This window comes from Astyanax mexicanus, chromosome 1 (assembly GCF_023375975.1).
Source record: "Astyanax mexicanus isolate ESR-SI-001 chromosome 1, AstMex3_surface, whole genome shotgun sequence".
In the NCBI taxonomy this organism is placed as follows: Eukaryota; Metazoa; Chordata; class Actinopteri; order Characiformes; family Acestrorhamphidae; genus Astyanax; species Astyanax mexicanus.
This window is the reverse complement of record NC_064408.1, coordinates 66,442,349-66,466,236: the sequence shown is the minus strand read 5'-3', so window position 1 is coordinate 66,466,236 and position 23,888 is coordinate 66,442,349.

Genomic DNA, 23,888 nt, shown 5'->3' with positions numbered 1-23,888 from the left:
TGTGTGTTTAAATCAGGTGCTCACATGACCCAAGAATGAGTGGACCAAAGAATAGGTTCCCAGCAGCCTTTTTTTTGTTAGAACATTACCTGTTAAGAATGACCTTTTTTATAGGGTCATCCATGGTACCTTTTTTATGTGATGTTGTAAAATTAAAGAAGGGTTCCAAAACTTGTCATACAGTGTATACCCAAAATAATTGATGGTGTTACTAATATTAATGTTAGTGTTCTAGGGTTAAAATAGCGTTGGCATTTAGGAATATATCTGCGCTGATGGAAGTGGTGGTCTAAAAGTGAGGTGTGTTCAGGTAAATTTCTGACGTATTTCTATCTTGGCGGCAGACAACACAAGTGTGCTTGTGTACAAGTATCTTAGCCATGCAGGAGTGTGTAAATCCCTGAGCTGTTAAGATATTTAAACTCTAATGCCAAAGTCAGAGCACATCTGGCTCTTAAAGGGAATGACAACTGGAACACTGACATTTTCGAGCCATGCAAGGCGTATTTGACACACTGACATTCCCTAAATCAGTAATTGATTCCCTAAATGTGTAATTGACCAATTATCTTCTCCTTCAGAGATAAAACATACAAACTGGGTTGGTAACTAAAATGACTAAAACTAAAATTTCAAAAAAAATAAAGTTTCTGTTTAAATTCCAACTTTTAAATTTGAAATAGCAGGGTGCTCTATATTGCTCTGCTCTGCCCACCATATTAAACTCGGGCCAATAAAAACTATTGTTACTATTGTACAGCTGTGTTGTTGCAACAATGCAAGTGCACTTATTGTGATTGGCTGTAAAGAGATTGCATTTTTTGTCAATCTGTCAATCTGCACCAGTTTCTCTTATTCTTGACATTACTGATCATAAAGACCTTTTGTTAAGGGAACACCTGTTATTTTTATGGTCACATTATTAGTACAGTGGACTAAAGGTCCTTGTCAGAAGTTTCTATTTGCTGCTTCAACAACATGGACAGCCAGCCTGAGAAAAATGCTTGTATTGTGTGAACTTTTTTCATTTTACATTACTGCAACTAAATGAACAGTAGATAATGTGAATTAGTAACTTTGTTTTTATCCAGTTAGAAGAAATATAAAAGCATATAATACATTTTGCATGTGGATAACATTAAGCCATTAACCGACTTGTGTGGACAAATGCGTTGGGTAGTCATATTCAATGTTTCTTGATGTTTCTGTCAATATCTTTAAAATAATACAGCACAGTGTAGAAACTCGTCTTTTGCTGCTCTCTGTGTGTTACTAGTGAATTAGTTTGACCCATCTGTAATTGGTGGATTTGTGTGTTCGTCTGTGTTTTGTGTAAAACTGACCAATAGACTTTACTATATAACTGAGGAATAACCTTAAACCTAGTAATCCAGTTAACCTTGTGTCTTCTGCAAGACACAGATTCAGCTGCTGGGGTATGATGAACACCTCAACACCTTTTTCATAACCTTATAACTCCAGATATGAGTCACATAAATTATCGCAATAAGATGCATTAGAAAGGGTAGACTCACCCTTTCTAGACAGATTCAGAAAATGTTTAAATATATTTCTCTGCTATAATATCACAAATATATTAATAGAAACGCTGAGAAACATCACATTTGATGCACAGGGGTGTTTGTGGACCCTGGAGGGTTAAATAAAGATTATAGCTTGCAGTGTTTTATATGTGGCTGCTGAATAACATGAAACATAAAACACAAGCATGCAGTAAACTGTTTACTTATCCTTTTCCTTTTTTTACTGACATGCCTCCAACTGAAAACACTAGATCTCATTAAAACATTGGATTTTTTCTTATTAGTCAACACAACACTATGATGCTATTCATTTAGTAAATCATGTAATAAATAATAATTTTCAGGGACGTGACAGCAACAACTATTCTGTATTTACTGAAGCATTTCTGTCCCAGACCAGGGATGATAAAAAAATGTGTGATTTGCAGTGTTGGCATTACATTATGCAGCTTTCGTCCTTGATACTGCCATCTATTTGTCATTGATGCATGTGTTATGTGTCCCATGGTGCTCACTGTTGATGGCTTTTTAGAAGTGTGAGGAAGCAGCAGCCACATTTTTGACTGTCCAAGAATTTTTAATAGAATGTTTTCAGTCTCAAAAGCATGAAAATACGACACATAGTATTACCACCAATAATTTCACCACCAATAAGCATTTAAAACCATGACCAAATAGTTCCTTAACAATGTAAGATCTTTGTCTGTGATAACATTACTGTGGCACAAATCACCAAGAGGAAAACCAAACCTGCCTTAACATTTTCATGCTCTTTAGCTGTGTGAATGCGTGACCATGACTTTTAGCACCTCTTATTTACTAGCTTGATATTTAAAGCCCAAGAAATCAAAAGCGATGGTGCCATGCTGGCATACTGTTAAGGGATTAAATCACTGTGAATTCCTGAGCACAATTAGATAATCCAATTTTGAAATAAGAACACTAATCTCCAGGATTAAGTAATTATTTATTCATGACAAATGGCAGATAGATTTAGAGCAATAATTAAATTCTAGTCACCTCTTGCTCTTTCATGTGTTCCAGACCCAACAAGCAAACAAACAAACACAGGAAAGCGCTATAGAAATCAGTGGGTTTGAAGTTCGTCTTTTGTTGTTTTTTTGGGCCCCAGAATTAGTCATAATAAAGACAGATCAAAAGTACTGTTCTGTAGTATGAACTGACTCAGTAGAGGGTGGAGCAAGTCCATATAAAACCATATAAAAATGAGACAATCATCTTTATATACCCAGACTAGTTAAAATTCTGAGTTAAAAATTTCACCATCTATCAGACCACTATCCAATACATATACATATGGCATTTCACTGTATATATTATTTAATAAATACTGCATATGGCACATAAATGGGCATGTCTGTCTGGCTGTGCAAAAAAAAAAAGATCTATAAAAGACTTATGCTTTACAAAATGTGCTTTATCATTGTGCAGTCTGCCAGCTAATCATCGCTGATTCACTGAGAAGCTAAATTTTAATGATGGGTTTGGAATCAAGGTTAATTATGTAATCATGACAGTCCAAATCCCATCAATTTTTTCCCTTTCTCCAGTCGGGCACACAGGTATGCATATGTGTTCATGTGTATTTGTGTGTGTGTGTGTGTGTGTTTTAGCTCAGAGGCTGTTTATCTCTGTGGCAGTGGGACGTGTCTCAGTGTGTGAGTGAGAACATTAGCATCTGTAAATGATCGAACTCACTGTCCTCATGCGCATTTACATCTTTGACTTGTTATCTGTGTAGACACACATGGCAAATGCAAACACACACACACACACACACACACACACACACACACACACTCACACTCACACAGCGAGAAATAGCCACCAACACTCCCCACCCCTAACACACACACACATTAAAAACAGCATGCACAAACATCCCCTGTTTCCCTCATAGTGAATGATAGGTGACATTGTCTTCTGTGTGTGTGTGTGTGAGAGAGAGAGAGAAAGATGATTTATTCAGCTCTGATATACAGTGTGTTCGGGGAGAGGGTGCTGATTTGGTGCTGATAGCTTTTGATGAGGCGGAGATGCTGCGAGCAGAAGGAGGCATGAATATATTTATGGTGCTGATGCTGATTGGGGCTGCGGCTGCACTAACGCTGCCGTGCTGGGTGTTGGATTAGACCTGGCCGGCGCTGTATCAAAGTTCAATACTCCATTAGCTTTGTTTATGCGGACTGGCTTGTGCCATTATTGAGGTTAGCTCGGGCTTTGCAAAAGCCACTCGAGCCAATCGCGAAACAGCATGATTTATGGTGAACTGCTAACCCGCCGAAGCGAGACGCAGGTGAATATTCCACCCACTGCATCAGGAACACACACACACACACACCCCTGCATACACATTCATATTGCTTGCCTTGCATGAGTGTGCGCTCGCATACACCCTGGCACACACACACATACACACACGTTTTAAATGTCAGAGTGTTTGGGAGATGAGAGCATGGATAGGGGAAAGAAAGAGGAGTGTGTGTGTGTGTGTATGAGAGAGAACTTTGGAATAATGATGGTTTTTAATGTCATATTATCACTTCACTGATAAATACCCTGGACACTAGCTCTAAAGACCAAATGTCCATTGTGAATATTCAGTAATAGTCACACACACTCCAGTCCCATGGAAACACCAGGGTGATAGCAACTAAAAAAAACATAATTTTTCATAGCAGCAGATTTTTTTCCCCACCCCTCGTCCTGACTAAACCTACATCACGTGTTTTAGTGTTTTCCTTTTATGACACATTCAGTTTAGGCTTAAAGGTGCCATAAAATTAATTAATTAAGTATTTAAAATTGTCTTTTTCTGTATGCAAACAATGTGCAATACATTTACCCCCTCCCCCTTTTATTTTGCATTAGAATGAAAGCAAGAGATTTACCTTTTTTGCCTTTTAAAAACAGATAAGCTCTGCTCAAATTGTCTTGTTTACCAAAATATTCCATCTTGTCATGTAGCCTAACCTAGTCTATATTTCAAGACTTAACAAGACTTATTCCTGAATCTTACCACAAAGCACTATAGTCAATTATGTCTCTACTTGGTATCCATATGACATAAGGCCCTATCTTACGACCTGTGTAAGGGTGCGCTGCAATGCTTAACTTGTGTCTGCACCATTTGAATACCAGCAACTCTCAGGAATATGTCTCCGCCAATGGACGTGGTGGTCTGGAAGTGAGATTTGTTCTGCTAAATTTCTGTCATATTGCTATCTTAGCAAAGGAAAACACAGGTGCGCCACTGACTGATTTGAACCCTGACACCAGTCTACTGTCATACTTTTACTGCATACTTTTATCTTGGCAATACAGGACTGCCAAGAACTTAATGTGCTTACACTCCCACTTGTTACAAACACACACACAGACATACAGCAGTGCACAAACCCAACTTTCACATCAATACCCGCTCATGCACCTTCACAGCATGAACGAGCAGGTCAGTTTCCACTGCTGAAAAAACACAGAAGTGCTGCACTGTTAAGATATCAACACATCAATGTCAGAACGCACCTGTCTCTTAAGAGCAAATGGCAAGTGACACGCTGATTGGTTTATTCCATTTTACGGCCAAAACACACCCATCATTAATTAAGAAAATTTGTACAAACCTTTTACGTGTTTCAAACCATGCCATATTTTTGCCGTCCTCAAGATACAAAAGACTCACTGACGCCCTAAATCAAGCTGCATGGTGCACGATTGACGGCTCGCATATAGCTCACTAAGGGCTCATAGTTTGCAGTAAGGTAGCTGAAGAATTTATAGGTAAGTTTTTAGCCTATCATGTAGCTAGTACTTCTCCAGCTCTCCTACAGTTCTTTGCTGTAAGAGTAAGTTTAACTGGGGGTTGCATTAAGCATTGAACAACTTTACTTAGAAGGCTCAAAGTATTCAAATTTGCCAGAAAAAAATGAAATGAGTAACACTCTTGTTGGAGTCTTGTTAGTGGCCCAATTTAGAGAAGGGGAGAGTTTTTTTTTTTTACGTGGAAGCAAGACCCTGCTAAACAATCCAGCTCAAGACCAGCCTTTGCTTAGGGGGTTAAATGGTGAGCAGCTGGTGGGACACGTACTTTATACTGGTAACCTGGCTGGTTAACCAGCTCCTGACCAGTTTAATGCGTGTGACATTTGATTTTTTTTTTTTGCTGATCATGCTGGTGAATGAGCTTGGTTATGCTTGTCAACCAGTAAAGTTTAACTTGATCAGGTTGTTGGTAGAGCAGCTATATCATCAAACACAAAAAATATATACCCTATGCCTATCAAGAGACAAGTTGGTCATCCATCCTAACCAGCCTGACAACTATGACCAGGCTGTCTTTTATTTATTAGCTGGGCAGTGTTTGAGTTTCACTGTATACCACTTCCATGTACTGCATTATTCTACTATGACTTGGTGAACTCAGTTTTCCATTCTATGTCCTACTTCATAAGCATTTGATAATTTTCTTTCTTGAAATATATTTTTTAATCAATTTTACTCAGTAAAATGTAGAACGTAGAACACGTAGGCCTGGCACGATAACAATATTGATATAATGTCTCAGAAATGATTGAGATAAGCAATATTATTGTCATTTTAAGACCATTTATATAATAAAAATAGAATGGCATAACAAAGCAATTATATCATTTTAAAGACAACATTTTCTTCACCTACTGCAGTCACTGCACACTGTGTGTATGGAGTCACAGTTATTAAAGCATTGGTCACTGGATAAAATACTGTTCACTCTTATATATTTGAACGAACATACAATTAAACACAATAGATCATGTCACGATAATCAAATATTATTGATGTCATGTCCGTTTAATGTACGATAAGTTAATAATGTTATTATTGTGACAGGCCTATTAACACAGAATTATTTGGATGTCAAAAAATAGTTTTTTCTTAGTTTTAGTTTGTTGTTGGAGCATGGGGGATGTAGTGTTATAGCATGGGCCTGTATGGGATTCAAAGTAACCTCTTCTCTTGAATTTATGTATGTATGACTGCCAGGCAAAAGCAGTTGGATGAATTCTGAAGTGTATAGGACTATATTTTGTGCTTATATTCAGCCAAACGTTTCAGAACACATTGGGCAGCATTTTACAGCACAGATGAACAAGCCCAAACCATAATGCAAAAGTCACCCATAGCAAAAATGTGTGCTGTTTTTATACTGCTTTTTATCACAGATGTGATACAAAAAAATTAATAAATGAAAATTTAAATGATTTAGATGATTTGCATGATAGGCTCTGTAGTTCTGATCTTTGTCTTTGTTTAAATAATAAATAGACACTTATATTCAACAAACAGTGCACACCATATTTTATAGTGGCATTTTATACCATATGTTAGTTGCTGAACATATGGTTTAAACAAACAACTTCTTGGCAGTAACTTCAACAGCTTCCTGTAGCTGCTGATCAGCCCTTCACACTGATTATGAAATGAGAACTGCCTTTGTTCATGTATAGTTTAGAGATATGATCTTGCTTGGATTGATAAGATAATATTGGAACTTAATGCGTGGTTTGTTTATCTGCACACCTTGATAAAGATACTGTTATAGACATGAATGTACACAGATGAGCCAAAACAGTATGTCTTATATACAGTTGGTCATCTGTGTGCCAGAAAAAACATTCAGTCTACATTAGCATTAAGATCCTGTTACTCCTGTGATGTCTGAGACGTTGCATCTGTCATAGAGAGCTGAGATTTGCCATAGATCTGGAACAGATCCAGTGAATCCTCCAGGAGAACACTGCTTGTGTACCCAATCTATGAAGTCTCATGAGACTAAGCAACCTTCTTCCATTGCTTTAAGTCCAGTAGAGACGCTTGTATGTTCATTCTAGGCAATTGTGGCTGTGTAGAGGGGTTAGCAATGGCAGCTATGCAGCAGTAATGCTGAACTATGTGCTGTAAAGGATTTTACAAATACACATATTCAGACTCAGAAGTCCTTTTGTTGATTCCACCTTACACTATTATGTAACATTGTTTCTCTTACTTTTTATTTCCTCAACATTTATCAGTATAAAAATACAATACTATAGATTTAAAATGGCACAGTGGAGTAATCAGAGCCTAATGCATTTTACTGCTTCTTAACAGCCCACAATCACCATCACACAAATTCAACTGAATGCTTCCCGTAGCTGCTGAACGGCATTACTCACTGATTATGATATGAAAACTGCATTTGTTCTTGTATAGAATAGAATATGAACTGGCTTGAATTGGCAAAATAATGCTGAATGAGTTTGTTTACTTAGATAATTTTCTCTCTCAGTTTGTTTTGTTTTTCTGACAGGCACAAATTTAGTCAGAGCTCTCTAGCATGTGAGCAAGTAAGTAAATATAGCTAGAAGGTTCTGTGTTTCACATCAGCATATATATTTGTGCAGCGTTAAGATGCTTTAACACTAAAATCATCAAATTTACAGCTGTGCTTTCAAACAATGTTTTTAGTGGGATGTGCAATACAGGTGTTCGTATAGTAAACAGAGTTGCGTGGCCGTGGGCAGTAAATGTTGCTTCTACGGAATGCAGCTTAGCAGCACAGACAGCATTTGTTCATAGCTGTGGTAATTATCTGGCTTATACTGTATATCAGGTTAAACTGCACCTGAACAACAGTTTAGCTTAAATTAAAGGAGTATTTTTGATAGTTAAGTTGGATCGAGACCAGATCATGTTATAACTACAAACAACAAACCGCTCCAGAGTTCATTTAAAATTGATTCAGCAATTGTAAAATTACACAATTGCTGAAACAAAACATACCAAGAGTGAAAACAAACCAGAATCCGTTTTAACCGGATCAAATAGCGCTGAAGTGAAAATGCCCTTGGACTTCTATCAAGATTTAGCATTGACAGCAGGTGGCACTACACTTTGTGTTGTAAGGTACTTTTAGAAATAAATAAAAAGATAAAAACTGAGTAGACCTATTGTTGATTCTGCTCCATCAATGTGACTAAACTGCAAATTTGCCATTTGTGTTGAAATTTAACAGCCCCATGTTTTCCGGGGACTGTTAAAAATGTAGCACACAGGAAGTGATGTAAGAAGTGTGTGTTTTTTTACTCAGCAAAGTAGTCTGCTAATGTTATTTAACAAAAACACAATTGATATGATCATGTACGCCTCTTGCACAGAGAAATCACTTCAGAAATGACCTTTGACATTGCACCTAAATAAAATACAACCCAAATCTGCTTTAGTAATTTGACCATATCAGTAAATCTGACAATTTAAAGGAAATAATGTTTGTGTGCCTGAAAGCTTCACTAAGTTTCACTAACAGAGATTATTGAACACTGGGAAATTTAGTGTGTATGTACTTTTTTAATAAAGGTATGGTTTTTGCATCGATCATTATAAAATATACTTATTATTTAAGATTTAGAATGGCACAGTTGATTTATTGGAGCCTTAGCCATTCTCTTTTCTTTCCTAAGATTCCAGAAATACTAAACCAAAAGCTGCACTTTATATTTTACGACATTGAAAGGGTGTAGTTTAGTATTACAGTGTAATATGATTAGTCTAGCACAGTTTAAAATGATTGATAATTACAGTTCTGCCAGTGAATCTAACATTAATCCATAAGAAGGCTGTACTGTAGACAATGGGGTCGTGACAATAAGGAAGTTTCCCTGATCCAGCAATTACATGCTTTATCAGAAATGTACGCTCATCTGTTCCGCTGGCCATGATGTGTCTGGCATCATTGACTTTACATTACGTCACTGCCCTTTGGATGGCTTTCAATTGGTCGCCCTGAGGCAGACATTCTGCGGAATCTCTCCCGCTGATCCACATTCAGCCATACGCAGGGCTGCCTGGCAGCAGACGACAGCAAAGCTGGAACTGCACTAAAGGCTGCTGTCACAGGAACTTAGTCATTAAAACTGAAATGATGAAAAATTAAAAATCCGTAACTTTTCTTCCACTCACTAGATCAACAACTTAATTCCCATGACTTCCTAACACTTGAGGGGCCTTCATGTGTGCGTCTGTTTGTGTGCGTACGTATGGTGTATGTGTGCACCTGTCAGAGCAGGTATATCACACCCACACAGCTCCAGATGGTTCTCGAACGCAATTTATTTATTTATTTATTCATCCCGGAGTTCTCACTTTGTTGGGTTCCTTTTTTTAAGTCAATAAACTTCCAGTAATTGACTTCCATCAGATAGCATAGTACCACTATGTTATCAAAAAAACAACAACAACATGATTTAGTCTTTACAGAAAAAAAGAAGAAGACAGAAACAAACATCAACAGCTCGTTGTATGTCAATCATTATGAGTCAAGCTCACTTCTCATTGTTGCACTGATTAACAGCACACTTCACCTCTCCTGTGGACATATTTGGTTATTCTGAATAGAAAGGCTGAAGTGAAATTTACAAATGAACATATTAACCATGTGTGAAATTAATTAGTGTGATGGCTGGTAAAATGAGGACAGTTAAAAGACACGTTAGTGAGAAACAGATTTTCTCCCTCCTGACATTAGCCCTTTATTAACAATATTAAAAAATATTTTAAAATATTAAATTGCAAATCACTAATTATTGGTAAAATGTGTTCAAATATCTCTATTCCTTTACTTAGAGCCTCTTATTGCCCTACTTTTTATAGGTTTTAAAGTAAAATGTAATGTTTATAACTACATACATATCTAGATAGCATTAGCTATAAATATTCAGTTTACAGCTATAATGGCTGTAAAAGAAAAAAAAAACAATTGAGAACTAGCTCATATCTTCTAATGTGAAAAAAGCGTATCGCTTTAAGGATATGCCATTCTAAATCTGAAAACACATAACATTTAGTCTATAAAGCAACTCAGGGATATTATCTTGTGCATTGTTTAGGCTGAGCTAACATTCACATCCAATTTAGTTGGACAGTCACACTAATTTTCTGGGTAACATTGAGATACATGCTAGGTCCATGTTTTTATCTCACATTAAACAAATATATAATAGTTAAAAGGCATAGAACTTTATATTACATTAGAATTTTTTCTCACCATCTCTGAGAAGCTGCACCATGCCAACAACTATTTTTTCCTTATGTATAAGGATGTACAATGATAGCGTTTTAAGACATTGCCACCTAGTGGATATAACTGGCATTTAATTTAATGAGGGGAATGCATCTTATTCACTCTGTGTACATGTTGAAATTAAAGCGAGGCTGGGGGGTTCGCTCCTAAACCGGAACATCCAAGGCAGCGTGGGAGTCCGCAGAATATCCACCAGTTTAAATGGCAGCGTCTGTGTGGACAACTAACCTCTCACACCTCCCTGGATTAACGGTGAAAGCAGTTGGAAAACGAGCAGAAAATTAGTGCAGGATTCCCTGTGCTGTTCTACTAAAAGGCTACAGCAATTTGATTGAGGGTTATGTGCAGGACATGGTAGCTAGGTAATTAATTTATTTTGTTTGCTGTATATGCTTTTAGATGAGGCCGAATAGCGGCTTTTGTTGGTTAAACATGTTATTGGAAAGCGGTTAATTATCCAGCAACTGGATAGCATGTAACAACATGTCGTCATTGTGGGAAGTACCGCCACCCCCCAATAGGTCTCTAGATACATCACACAGTAGTACAACAGAAGCCTTTAGGGTTTTCTTTTTCACAATATACAGTAATGAATTTTACTTAAATAACTAGTTATTTTTACAGCATTATTTCTATTTGGGCCACAAGGATGAAAGTGGACACTGTTTTGAAAATGAAATACTGTTTACATGATACATAATTAAGTTTAGCATTAATTTCAATTTTCCATGCAGGAAATTTAGGGTCATTATATATATATATATATATATATATATATATATATATATATATATATATATATATATATATATATATATATATGGAGTAATGAATTCTGTACACAGCAGGGTAAACAGAGGGTGGGTAGAGACCTATTTTCTGCATTGTATGTCACCTCTACCATGAGTAGGTCACTGCCCATCGCTTTGGGGAAATCTTTACTGCTTTCATCATCAGTTGAGGCTAAGCATAATGGAGTTTAATGTATACTCAATTTTAAACATGGAGAGTTTTTTTGTTTATGTATGTTAATGTATGTTAATTCTGAATATTATGCCTTATTTTCCATAATAATTCCCTGTGAATTTGCAGGCCTGTTTAATACTTCATCACTTGGATAAATGATAGCTATACAATAATGACAAGTAACCAATAACTGAAGTCAGTGGTCTAAAGTAGACGTTCTCAATAGGTGAACTTTGATCAAAATCCAGACCTAAATGAATTTTGTTATAAAATTATCTATCATAATTACAAGTATATAAAACAGAAATACTGGTGATTCATACCTACTGTGGACTTAGATGCAGCACAGCTACAATAAGTTTACCCATTGCTTACATAGATCACATAGCACAACTACTACTTGTAGAGACCAGAGATAACCAATAGAACAGGACTCTCTGGAGCAGATAAACATGGAACACCATAGCTAAAGCTATGTGCTCCCTTTAGTACTTTTGGGATGAGTTGGGGAGCTTTTGTAATGGTGGGTGTGATAATCCAACATCCTGACCATTGCACTGCTCACAGCAGTGCTCCACAATCTAGAGAAAACCCTTTCCTAGAGACAGTTACTCCAACAAATGTGGGATAAAGTCTTTTTAATATATTTGATTTCAGAATAAACAATGAAGGAGCAGGTGTCTCTGTACTTTTTGTCCATAAAATGATCTATATTTTTTGAGGAAATTCTTCGCAGTGGAAATACGAATAAGTTAGTAAGTGGACGTGTATTATACACATTTAAATACCCATGGTGTTAAGTTTCACTATATTTAGTATTTCCTGAAAAACACTGAGCGAGTTTAACAAATGAGAGCCGAGCAGTATCAGAACATCGTCCATTTGGCTGGTCTACTGAAGCAGCTGTGAAACAATCAGCTAAAGACAGACCTACACAGTCCAGCTCTTTCACTGACTTGATTGGCAGCGTTTCCCTCAGCAAGTTGAATTATTGACAGAAGAATCTTGAAACTCAATAGAACATCAATAGATAATGAGTTGAATGGAAAACACACAGCCCTCCACAAACACACACACACTGTGACTCATAGGGGGGAAAAGGAGTGGGCGAGAGAGAAAGACAGAGAGAGGTGGGCATGGCTAGTGGGCCCACTGCACAGTTTTGTATGAGAATATGTAGTCTCAGTGTCCCTCCACTGTATAAGATCTGAAATGTGTGCCAGCTCACAGGAGAGCGCTGGTCAACTGCCTTCTCAGCTTCTCCAGAACTTCAAGAGGCCCTCAGCCATAAGCACACACACACCCACACACACACATATATACACACAGACCGCTGTGTGTCCTTAAGGAGAAAGCCACAGTATTTAGAAAAGAAGGTCAACATTAACTTTTCAGAAGTGAGTTCATAAACTATTTATCCAGAAGCCATACAGTCCAAAAGTTTGTAGGAGTTGCTCAGATTTACTCTCCCCAGTGAAGCAACATTGCGAGATGCAGAAAAAACGATGATGAAATACGGGAGGCTCTTTGAAAATGGCGTAAACAAACGTGGCGGAGCTTACATTCAGTTGGGGTCCAACTCATTAACCGGTGATTTTAGAGTGACTTTACAGACGGTTAGTCAGATAATAGGCTGAAGAAAGGAAACTGTTGTTCCGACGCACACACACACACACACACGGTGCATACACGCACACACAGTAGCCTCATTACATTGGCAAAGGGCCAGGTAGCTTACTGAGTTCACTCAATTACCGAGAGAGCTTTTTAAAAAGTGCCTTGCTCAATTTCCAGGAACGGCACTGCGCTTTGAGATGAGGAACTCCAGACGGGGAGCAGAGGAACAGCCTGAGATTGCCGCTCCTAGACTTTGTCGTGAGCCAGCGGGTGAAAGTGTCATTCGGTAATGGGTCTGATTGCTTGAATCCAGAGAAACCCCCTAGATAGCGCTTTGTCAAACAAAGGTTTAGGAAAAATAGGCAGGGAAACTCAAACCACACTAGTTTTCCTTCCCCTGGTTGCTCCGAGGGTCAGAGGCGGATGACCAGGCCTTTTCCAACTGGTAATAGCCCTCAGGTGCAGCAGAAAAATCAGAAAAACAAGTTTTTTGTTGGGGGGCTACTCACAAAGGAAGTTAAAGGTCACACAAAGTAGAAACTTTGTTTTGTTTTGTGTTGTTCTTTTTTGGTCATACCTTCTTGGCGTTACACTTGCTGCACTGGCATGGTTGTGCACCTTTGAGCCAAAGACCTTAAGGATGAACTTGGCGAATTTTTCTGGTGGACGGAAGGCTGGATTTGGATGCACTATGACCTTTGTGAGAAAACTTCAGCAGTTTCTTGCTGCTATCCAAACCCAGTGAGGCAAGAACTGTTGTGTAAGCAGCCGGTGAATCATTCAAAACATGGCTGGGGCTTCAATCGAGTGCATCCGAGTGTCGCAATGTAGACTTCTTTTAATTCTGTTTGCACAGCGCTGGGACGTCCTGGTACGACCCTGCTGCCACCTGAGGCTTCAAGTCGTAGTGGAATGTAAATCAGCAAAAAGGACATGACGAGTGACCGAGCATTTCTGTAGCAGGCTATCTCCACGTTAATGGAAGAATTGCAAATTGTGCACATTTGTATTCTGCTTTTTTCTACCTCCCCACTACACCAAGTTTAAATTGCAAGCACAGGGTTATATTTAAGTCGTGGCACCTCAGAGCTTACATCATATTTCAGGCTGACAAAGTGCCTTGACTGAATGCAGTTAAAGTAATGCATTTGTGGACAGTTCATTAAAGATTGATGCTTGCGGACAGATGTAATTGAATAATGAGAGAAGTGTGCTTTAAAGAGGGGAGAAGCTTGGTTATCAGGCAGTAAGTAGTCTTCCCGTATACACTTATAACCCCTGACAGCAGTTCTCATTAAAAATACTTTAGTGAAACCTGTCTCTGAGAACTGATAACTGATGAGCTAGCATCAGCATGAGAGTACAAGAAGTACTTTAACTCTAGCAAGTTAATTCAAGTTATTTCTGCCTTTTGGCAATACACAATGATATGCCAAAAGTAATGGGATAGTAACTAGTATACTGTCCTATTGTTTTTTTCATGTCCCACTGAAGAACACTGCTCTAACCTGCGACGTTTGCATGTGTATTGAGTCACACCCATTAAAACATGCCAAACTAATTAAGACATGCCAAACATGCAGATAGCTAGATAGAAAGCTAGTTCCCTAAGGCTATTTCTGATAAGCTTGGCTTGCAAGCTTGCTCAGTCTCGAAGAGAGCCATGCTAACTATGTAGTCAGTGAGGGTGTGAAATGGCTACAGCAGTCCAATTTTCAAACACTGGACAACGTTTTCTGTTTCTCCTGCTCCTCTCCAGATGCAAAGTCTTAATCTTAAGTTATTCAGTGAATATATACGTTTCAATTTTCTCTGGTTTTGCTATTTATAGATATATGTTTGAGTAAAATTAACATTGTTGTTTTATTCTATAAACTACGAACAACATTTCTTACAAATTCAAAATAAAAATTTAGAGCATTTATTTGCAGAAATTTAGAAATGGCTGAAATAGCAAAAAAAAAAAAAAAGACGCAGAGCTCAAAATATTACAAAGAAAACAAGTTCATATTCATACAGTTTTAAGAGTTCAGAAATCAATATTTGTTGGAATGTCCCTGGATTTTCATGCATCTTGGCATGTTCTCCTCCACCAGTCTTACACACTGCTTTTGGATAACTTTATGCCTTTACTCCTGGTGCAAAAAAATTCAGGCAGTTCAGCTTGGTTTGATGGCTTGTGATCTTCCATCTTCATCTTGATTATATTCCAGAGGATTTAAATTTAGTAAAATCAAAGAAACTCATCATTTTTAAGTGATCTCTTATTTTTTTCAGAGCTGTATATAGAATGGAGACTGGCGGTGGTAGATTCAGAGGCTACATCCCACACAGATTATATGATGTACCACACAGTTCAAATAAGAAAATATTGGCTGTAGCTCTCCTGTCAAAAAATGTCTGTGCTTTAACTCAGCATGTTATCTTGTTATCTGATGATCTATTCTGATCATGTTATGAGTTACTACAGAAATATAATCCCTGATAGGCCTTTTTTAAGGATGACTCACTTCTAACATTCTAGGATGTTGGATGAGCACCACTCCACCTCATTCCCAACTTCCAAACTCTTCCCAAAAGTACTAGATGGAGTATCTTAATTCCAGAGAACACATTTCCACTGGTCCACAGCGTAATACTGGTTGCTTTATTCCTGTATAGTCCAGGCTTGGCATTAGACATGATGCAAATAAGCTCATGTTTATCTGCTGCAGAGAGTCCTACTCTACTGGCAATGCTTCTATACTGGGACTAGGCAAGCTGTGTGTGTGTGTATCTGTGCCAGCAATGGGTGCAACCTAAAGTATCTGATTGCATTCATTATGAGCGATGTCAACAAACACTCAGACATATCATCTTACATAATGATGCAAACATTGATTGTGGGAAGATGCATTATGGCACAGAGTGGAGGTGCAGGCCAGAGTTTTAAATGTCAACTTGATTAAACACTTCCAATCAGAATTTTTATGCTTGTTTCAATGATTTATGAGTTTAAGAGAATTCATGAGAAATGAGTCATATCAGGTTATGCCATGTTTGGCTTCCATAAGAGATAGTGATGACATCTAAAGGACAGAGGTGTGCTATTCTCTTACAACTCTCTCTATTTAAAAGCTCTCTCCTCATGTCCTCACTTGACCACAAATTAACAGTGTTCAGAGGCAATGCAAATGACTTATAGTCCAGAGGCGTGACAAGCCATGCTGCACCAATCCAGAGAATTTTTGTGAGCGGTCATTTCACGGCTTGTCTTGAGCTCCCACTCTTGTAACTTTTTTTGTTCCACTAGCCCATTGTTCCCTTTGCTCCTGGTTGTCATGTACAGTTTTGTACAATGTTTTGTTCTTGCAAATGCAGAAAAATCCTCCCTTTTCGCTCCTGCCGGTGTTTATTTTCTTCTCCCTTCCTATCTTCAGTTTCAAATCCTTGCTGTGTTGAGCCAGCACGCCCACAAGAGACAAACACGGCGAGATAACAGAGACATCTCGCCTCCTAATGTGAACACAGGGTAAGCTGCTTTTGCTCCGAGGCGACAATTTGGCACTCATTTTATGGGAAATCTCATTCGCGCTTCAGACTTGATAAGACGCAGGCTCATACCGAACGACTTGCAGGAAGTTGGTGTTCCATTATTTAGAAACAGATCAGCATTTGAATATTCGCTGCTGCTCTCTCTCTCTATTAGATGAAGACCAGGGTGAGTTGTCAGTCAACAAATAAAGCGGGTTGAGATTCATGCCATTATCATAGGAATTTAGCTTCGTCTTTGTTGCATATCACGGCTGAAACACTGAATTTTGCATTGTTTGAGAGATTTCTCGCAAGGGCTTGACTTGTCACATCTCTTTAGCATCCAGGTCTGTTGAGAGATAGAGAGAGGAACGGGGAAGGAAGGTAAGAGGGAGGAAATCTTTTGTTGTCCTGCTTTTTAAATGCAGGAGATTTCTTTTTCATTCATCTGAAAGGTCAAACAGTAAATCCTTGAACACGTTCGGCATAATTCCTCTTTAATCTTTAGACATTACATTTTTAAAGACCTATAACCCAACTTGAGCTGGATTTGTATCAGATAAAGTTCTGCCATGATATGTATAAGTGATTTAATTGGTAAATGCAAAAAAGGAAAAACGGCTATGATCCATTATCCTACACTATAACACAAATGCTATATAACCCTAACCATAGAACCCACGCCTTAATGTGTTTGAACTTGCATGCCAGTATTTTATCATAGGGACTTTATGGGGAAGTAGAATATTTGTTGCACAGATTGAGCATGATTTAAGGTAGATGGCCATGTTAAACAAAGTGCTTTCAAACAAATATATTATTAATTGCTTTAGTAGATTATTAGATTTTTATTGGTATTGGTAGACATTCATGGTTGCAATATCTCTCATAGCAATCAACATAAAAAAGGGGTATTGTTCAACTTCTTGTCTATATAAAAGGCTGTACAGTACTGGAAAAAGGTTCTAAACGTGAGTTACATTAATAATAGTGAATAAGTTTTTGGTGTTTTATAGATCCATGCATCAAAGCCTCTATAAAGAATCATCTATTATTGATGGATCATTTATGTTTTTTAATGTGTCAAAATAAAGTTGCAGTCCATGAAAAACAATTATACACAGTGATGGAAAATGTTATTTTTGGTGCTGAACCCTGTTTTAAAATACTTTGTAAAGAACTATTTACAGTATATAATGTTTTATTAGTGTTATTAGCCATTTTAGGCATTCAAATGGCTGTTTAACTCATAATGTTAGACTTATGATTAAAATGAACTGTTTGTTATCATGCTTTTAAAGAACTTTAGCCCAACAATACATAATCCCAGTGCATCAATAGCTGGAATTGTACCTGTAAAGAGTGTCTATATTCACGGTATGCTCTCTATGTATGTAACTATGTATGTAAGTGTGTCATCACCTCTCATTGAAATCATGGATGTCTCACAGCAGGAGTGTGGAGTAGTTAGCATAGACAGCTCTGAAACATCGTATCTTGGATATATATGCCATGTGTTTCATGACAGGTCACACCAGTAGGGGTGCCAGAATTCCTTTCACAGGAGTGTGATGGTGGTGCTGAAAAATTTGAGAGGTGTACAGCAGTGTCAGATTTTCCACATCGTTAAGGGGAGTGGGATCACCAGGTTGACAGCCGCTCAGAGTTTTTCTTAATTTGTCAATGCTCATGGTCAAACTGCTGCTGAAATCTGTGGTGCAGCGTTGAACATTCACTATGAAGCCTCAGTTCAAGTAGAACTAGAATTTCTGAGGAATCAAGAATGTGTGCTTTCCTCAGGCTCCAACAAGAGTGGCGAGTTACCATGTGTTATGCTATTGGACCAAACATGCTTAGAGCCTACAGATGCATCTCAAAAAAACTTTAATATCATTGAAAAGATACTTTATTTTTGTAATTCAGTTCAAAATGTTAAACTCATACATACATACAAATAAATGAGTGATCCATTATACTATCTATAAAAACTGTCAGCAGAGAGAAGCATGAAGTGCTGTAATATTTTCTGGGAAAACACCGCACTGACTTTAGACTTGATAAAACACATTGGACCAACACCAGCAGATGACATGTCTCTCCAAACCATCACTGACCATCAATACATTTGCATTTTATTTGGAAATCAAGGGAGCAGAGTCTGGAGGAAGAGTCCCACACACACAGTCCAAACTGCTTGAGGTCTAGTGTGAAGTTTCTGCAATCAGTGATTGTATGGAGAGACATGACATCTACTGGCGTTCTGCAGATCTGCAGATTTCATTTTCCAGCAGGACTTGGCACACTGCCCATAGCCTACTACCAAAAGTACCTATTGGTCTTATATAACATTCTAATTTTCAGAGACATTGATTTTTGGGTTTTCATTGGCTGTAAGCCATAATCTTCAACAATAAATTAAATAAACAGTTAAAATAGATCACTCTGTGTGTAATACATCTATAAAATATATGACATTTACATTTTTACATTTTTAATTACAGAAATAAAGTAACTTTTCATTGATATTTAAATTTTTTTGAGATGCACCTGTACCTGTCAGCCAAACAATGAAAACCGAACCAGCAGGTCAGCCACAAACATTGATTCTGGGTCCTTGACTTGGCTGTGTGATCTGATGACCTCTGCTGAGGAACAGAGGCTGGTTTATGCTTCAGAACATTGTGATGCAGAGACACACAGAGGCACCATTCAAAAATTCAATGGAGAAAATGTCACAAAAAGTCAGTTCAAAATGGAAATGGAAGACCTTTACACCATCCTGTGACGCGTCATATGTTGTGTTTGTGTGGTATCATGTTGTAGGAATTTGTAATGAATTTTCTTTTAAGAAATATAAGTGCAGTATATTAAACCTACGTGTAAAATCATACATAACACACTGAGATAATTCTGAATTCATCAAATAAATACATTATATAAACTTAATATAAAATGTCAATAGTTAATCGATGAATTGCCAAAAAATCCATAGTATATGAATGATTTCAAGAATTCTTTTTGAGCTTTTCATCTCTGGTCTTTAGCACTTAATGCTTAGAAGACAGTTTTGCACATCTTGGCCGGATTTTCTTAGTTACCTGGAATGGCTTTCAGTTAACAGCTGTGCTGAACTTGTCAAGAGTTTATTACTTTAATTTCTTGTCTCTTAATGTGTTTGAGAGCATCAGTAGTAAAGTTGTGAAGAGGTAGAGTTTATATACAGTGAAAACCCCTATCTGATTAATGTTCTAATCTATATTATGGCATAAACTGCTTAACCAACTATAGAAAAAAAAAAAACATTGAAGAAATGAAGGTCAGTCAACCCCAAACATTTCAAGACTTGAATCAATCATCAAAAACATGATGATGAAACTGGCTCTCATCTAAACTGCCATAGAAAAGGAAGAGCAAGACTTCCTTTTGTTGCAAAGGATAAATAAATAAAACACCTACAGATTATTGTGTAACAGTGGCATATGTCATGGTCTGGGATTGATGACAGTAAGTAAACAGCTTGTGCTTGTAATCAAGGTTTTGGTTTTAAAAATAAGCTTTATTAAAATTTGTCAATACAGATAAATCATGTATCACACATCCCTCAGAAACAAGGGAATCCATCAATGCAATCTATAGAAAATATTACAAACTTGCAAAAATTAGTTCTTTATAAACATCTTTGAGTGTGCTTTAATCCATTTTGTACACACAAATAACTAATACCAGCTTTGGGAACGTTTCCAATAAATAAATAAATAAATAAAAACTGTGTAGATTTGACATACAGTACCAGTCAAATAAAAATTGTATTTACTTTCTTTGTAGATGAATTGTAGATTATTATTAAATGCATCAAAACAATAAAGGGACACATGTAGAATTATGTAGTGGACAAACAAAGATTTAAGGTGATTTGGGATGAGCTGGAGCTTTACAGCGTAAAGGAAAAACAGCAACTATTGTTCAGCACCTCCAGAAACTCCTTCAAGACGCTGGGAAAACAATTCCAGGTGACTCTCCCTCATGAAGACACTGAGATTAAAATACCAAGAGTGTGCAAATGCCAGAACTACTTCTAGATAAAATCAACTGTATTGTCTGTTCCTCTGCTGGGTCAGATGTGAGGTGTGTGAGGTAGGACTTGTGTCCTATTTACATTGCACGTGCAAATAAACCTATGTATAACCAAGAGTTCTTCACATAGTTCTCACACAGTCTGTATTTCTAGGCTGTATATGAAGGGTCCATCACTTTTGGAACACACTTATATGATGTAGGGGTGAAGAAATGCAGCCCTCCCTGGCAGCAGCCTAGGGCTTTGGAGCTGACTGTGCTTTTATGTGCATGTCGGGGGGGAAAACTTGCTCTGAGGGAAAACTCCTTCAGCCAACTGGGTTGAATTCATATGGTTTGGGTGGAAGATTAAAAACGAGTTGATGGGTTGTCAAGGGTAATGTACTTTTTATTTTAAAGTTGTTTTGTGCTAAATAAGATAAGAAAATCCTTAATACATTTGATTAAATTGTGTTTAAGTTACATTACAGTTAGAAGTAGCACTGACAAAGTACATAATTATTTGAGATTTTTCTGCTGTTTACATGCTCTGCCACATTAAAAGGCTGTTACACCACATCCTGGTCAGTTGGTGGTGCATTGAAATGTTTGAAGTGATGCTTTCTGGTGGAAAACTTCATTTATCCAATAAAACTGATATCACATTAATGCAGCGTTAGCTAATGTGTGCTTCTGTTGTTTATCCCTCTTTTTCACTATTCGTTTCAGTGGGTTATACATGCTTACCCAATAAAACATTGCAGTAAATCCACATTAGCTGGTTTGTAACGTTGCTTGTCATGGTAGAGATTATTAAACTCGTGTCCTCAGCTTGGCAGGAATCTGAACCTGAATCTGAACCTGAACCTTGGCATCTGTGGAGAGGTGGGCGTATCTGAGGAGGGGTGGGCGGGGCAGACAACTCTTTCCGTTTTTTTTTTAATTGGACTGCTGTAGCCCATCACACCTTCACTCTCATTTTCTACAGATTGCTTCTTTAAAATATAAAAAATAGCTTCTTATAATCATTTGAAAATTGATGTAAATGTGATTTAGTCTCAATCAATAGAGCTAAGGTCATGCCCACTGATGGACGGCTGTATTTTTTTTAAATCTCCACAGAACCAGTCCGCCCCTGTTTGGATGAATGCATGGCTCAGAACATATCTGTATGTGATGTGTGTAGATTTACGAGTGTGAGTTATAGCATACAGCATGACACAAGCACTGAGCCTGTGCAATAGGTGATCATTTCTCGAGCATGACCCTCTTCCCTCTGCTCCCTCGTTGTGAATCTGTCAGTGGGTGAAGCAGCGAGTCCAGCAGAGAGGAAGAACAAGTGCTGTTCCCTCTCTCCAGCTTTCAGACAGTCGGAGGCAACAGGGAAAACTATCCATGACTACAGCGCACAGTGGGTTATACAGGAGCTACGAACGCACCTCTGGGGTATCTCTCTCTTCCTTCTGCCATTCTCTCTCTCTTTTTCTCTCTCTCTCTCTCTCTCCTTCTGGTACAGTCTTGTCCGTTCATTCTCAAGGGGAGGAAAATCAAGTCCAGCAGCCAGAATCCAGTTCCCTGTGGACACCATGGATACCATCACTACTTAATCTGGCAGTAGCTGCCTTTCCCAAGAGCACAATACCTCCCACCAAACCCAGAGAGAGCAGGAGACATGCAATAGCTTGTGTGATGCCTTGTCCCTCTCTCGCTCGCTCTCTTTCTCTCTCCCTCCCCCTCTAGCTCATTGTGTTTTTATGTGTATGTGTGTGTGTGTGTGTGTAAAAGTGAAAGAAAGTGAAAAGGAGTGAAAATGGTAGGAAGAAAAAGAAAAAAAGATTGATAGGAGACATGGTCCTATACAGTTAATGTTCACGTCAGTGATCCACCCCCGCATATTTCCTCTTTTGAAACGTCCTTCACACAAACAGATAGAGATGTGTGTGCATGCATGTACACACAAACACACACACACACACACACACACACACACACACACACACACACACACACAGACCGTTCAGTAAAGATGAAAATGACAGTTGGCTGAATCTTTGCTCTTTTCCTGCCATTTCCACTCCCTTATGATTGCAGAACACAAGATAATTCAAAAAAGCAGCTAACACACACACACACACACACACACACACACACACACACACACACACACACACACACACACACACACACACTCATACACACACACACATACACAGCCAGTAAGTCTAATTGGCCTTCCTGCGTGGGAGAGCAGATCACAGTCTCACAGTAATTAAAGTCAGGGAGCAAGGACTGGCAGAATAGAGAGAGAGAGCGCGAAAGAGAATGAGAGAAAGGACAAGAGGGGGAAAACACAGAGCATCGACCATGAAAGTGAGAGCAAAGAGAGAAGACCTGAACAGAGGAAAATGGGGAGGAGAGAGAGAGCGAGACGGAGAGAGATAAAGAGAGAAAGAGAGAGGGGATTGTGAACTATGTGAAAAAGAGAAGGGTAGGGAGTGATATAGAGAAACAAAGCGAGAAAAGAAGCAGATAAGTGAGGGAGAGAAAGGTAATGGGTAGATAGGTAGAGAGAGAAAGAGAGAGTAGAGCTTAGATTCTCTGCCTGAACCCGACCTGACCCGAGGCTCGGGTCGAGATTTACCACCACATTCCTCGGGCCAGGTTGGGTCGGGCTCCAGAAAATAGTCTGAGATGTAGGCATCTGTTTTTTAATTATATTTTTATTTTTAAATAAAGCTCTGGTGTGATAATCACAATGTTGCTAAGTAACCAATTATTATTGTTAACGAAAACGAACCAAATAACGAAAACTGAAAGTGAAAAAACAAATTTATTTTTAAGCCCTGTTTTCACTCCCATAGTTCTACAGCGGGGGGTGTTGTGCCGATTCTGTCCGCGAAGCGACAGTCGGATTCGGCACAACAGCGGCCGCGCGGCAGCACCTCGTGGTCCGCGGTGTTAGTTGTAAGCGCTCGCGCTAGCCGCAAAATATGACAAAAAAAACTGAGGGAGCTGCAGAATTATGCATGGGACTAGAATATGAGCACGAGGACTGCAGCACTGTGTGTGGCTGTTCT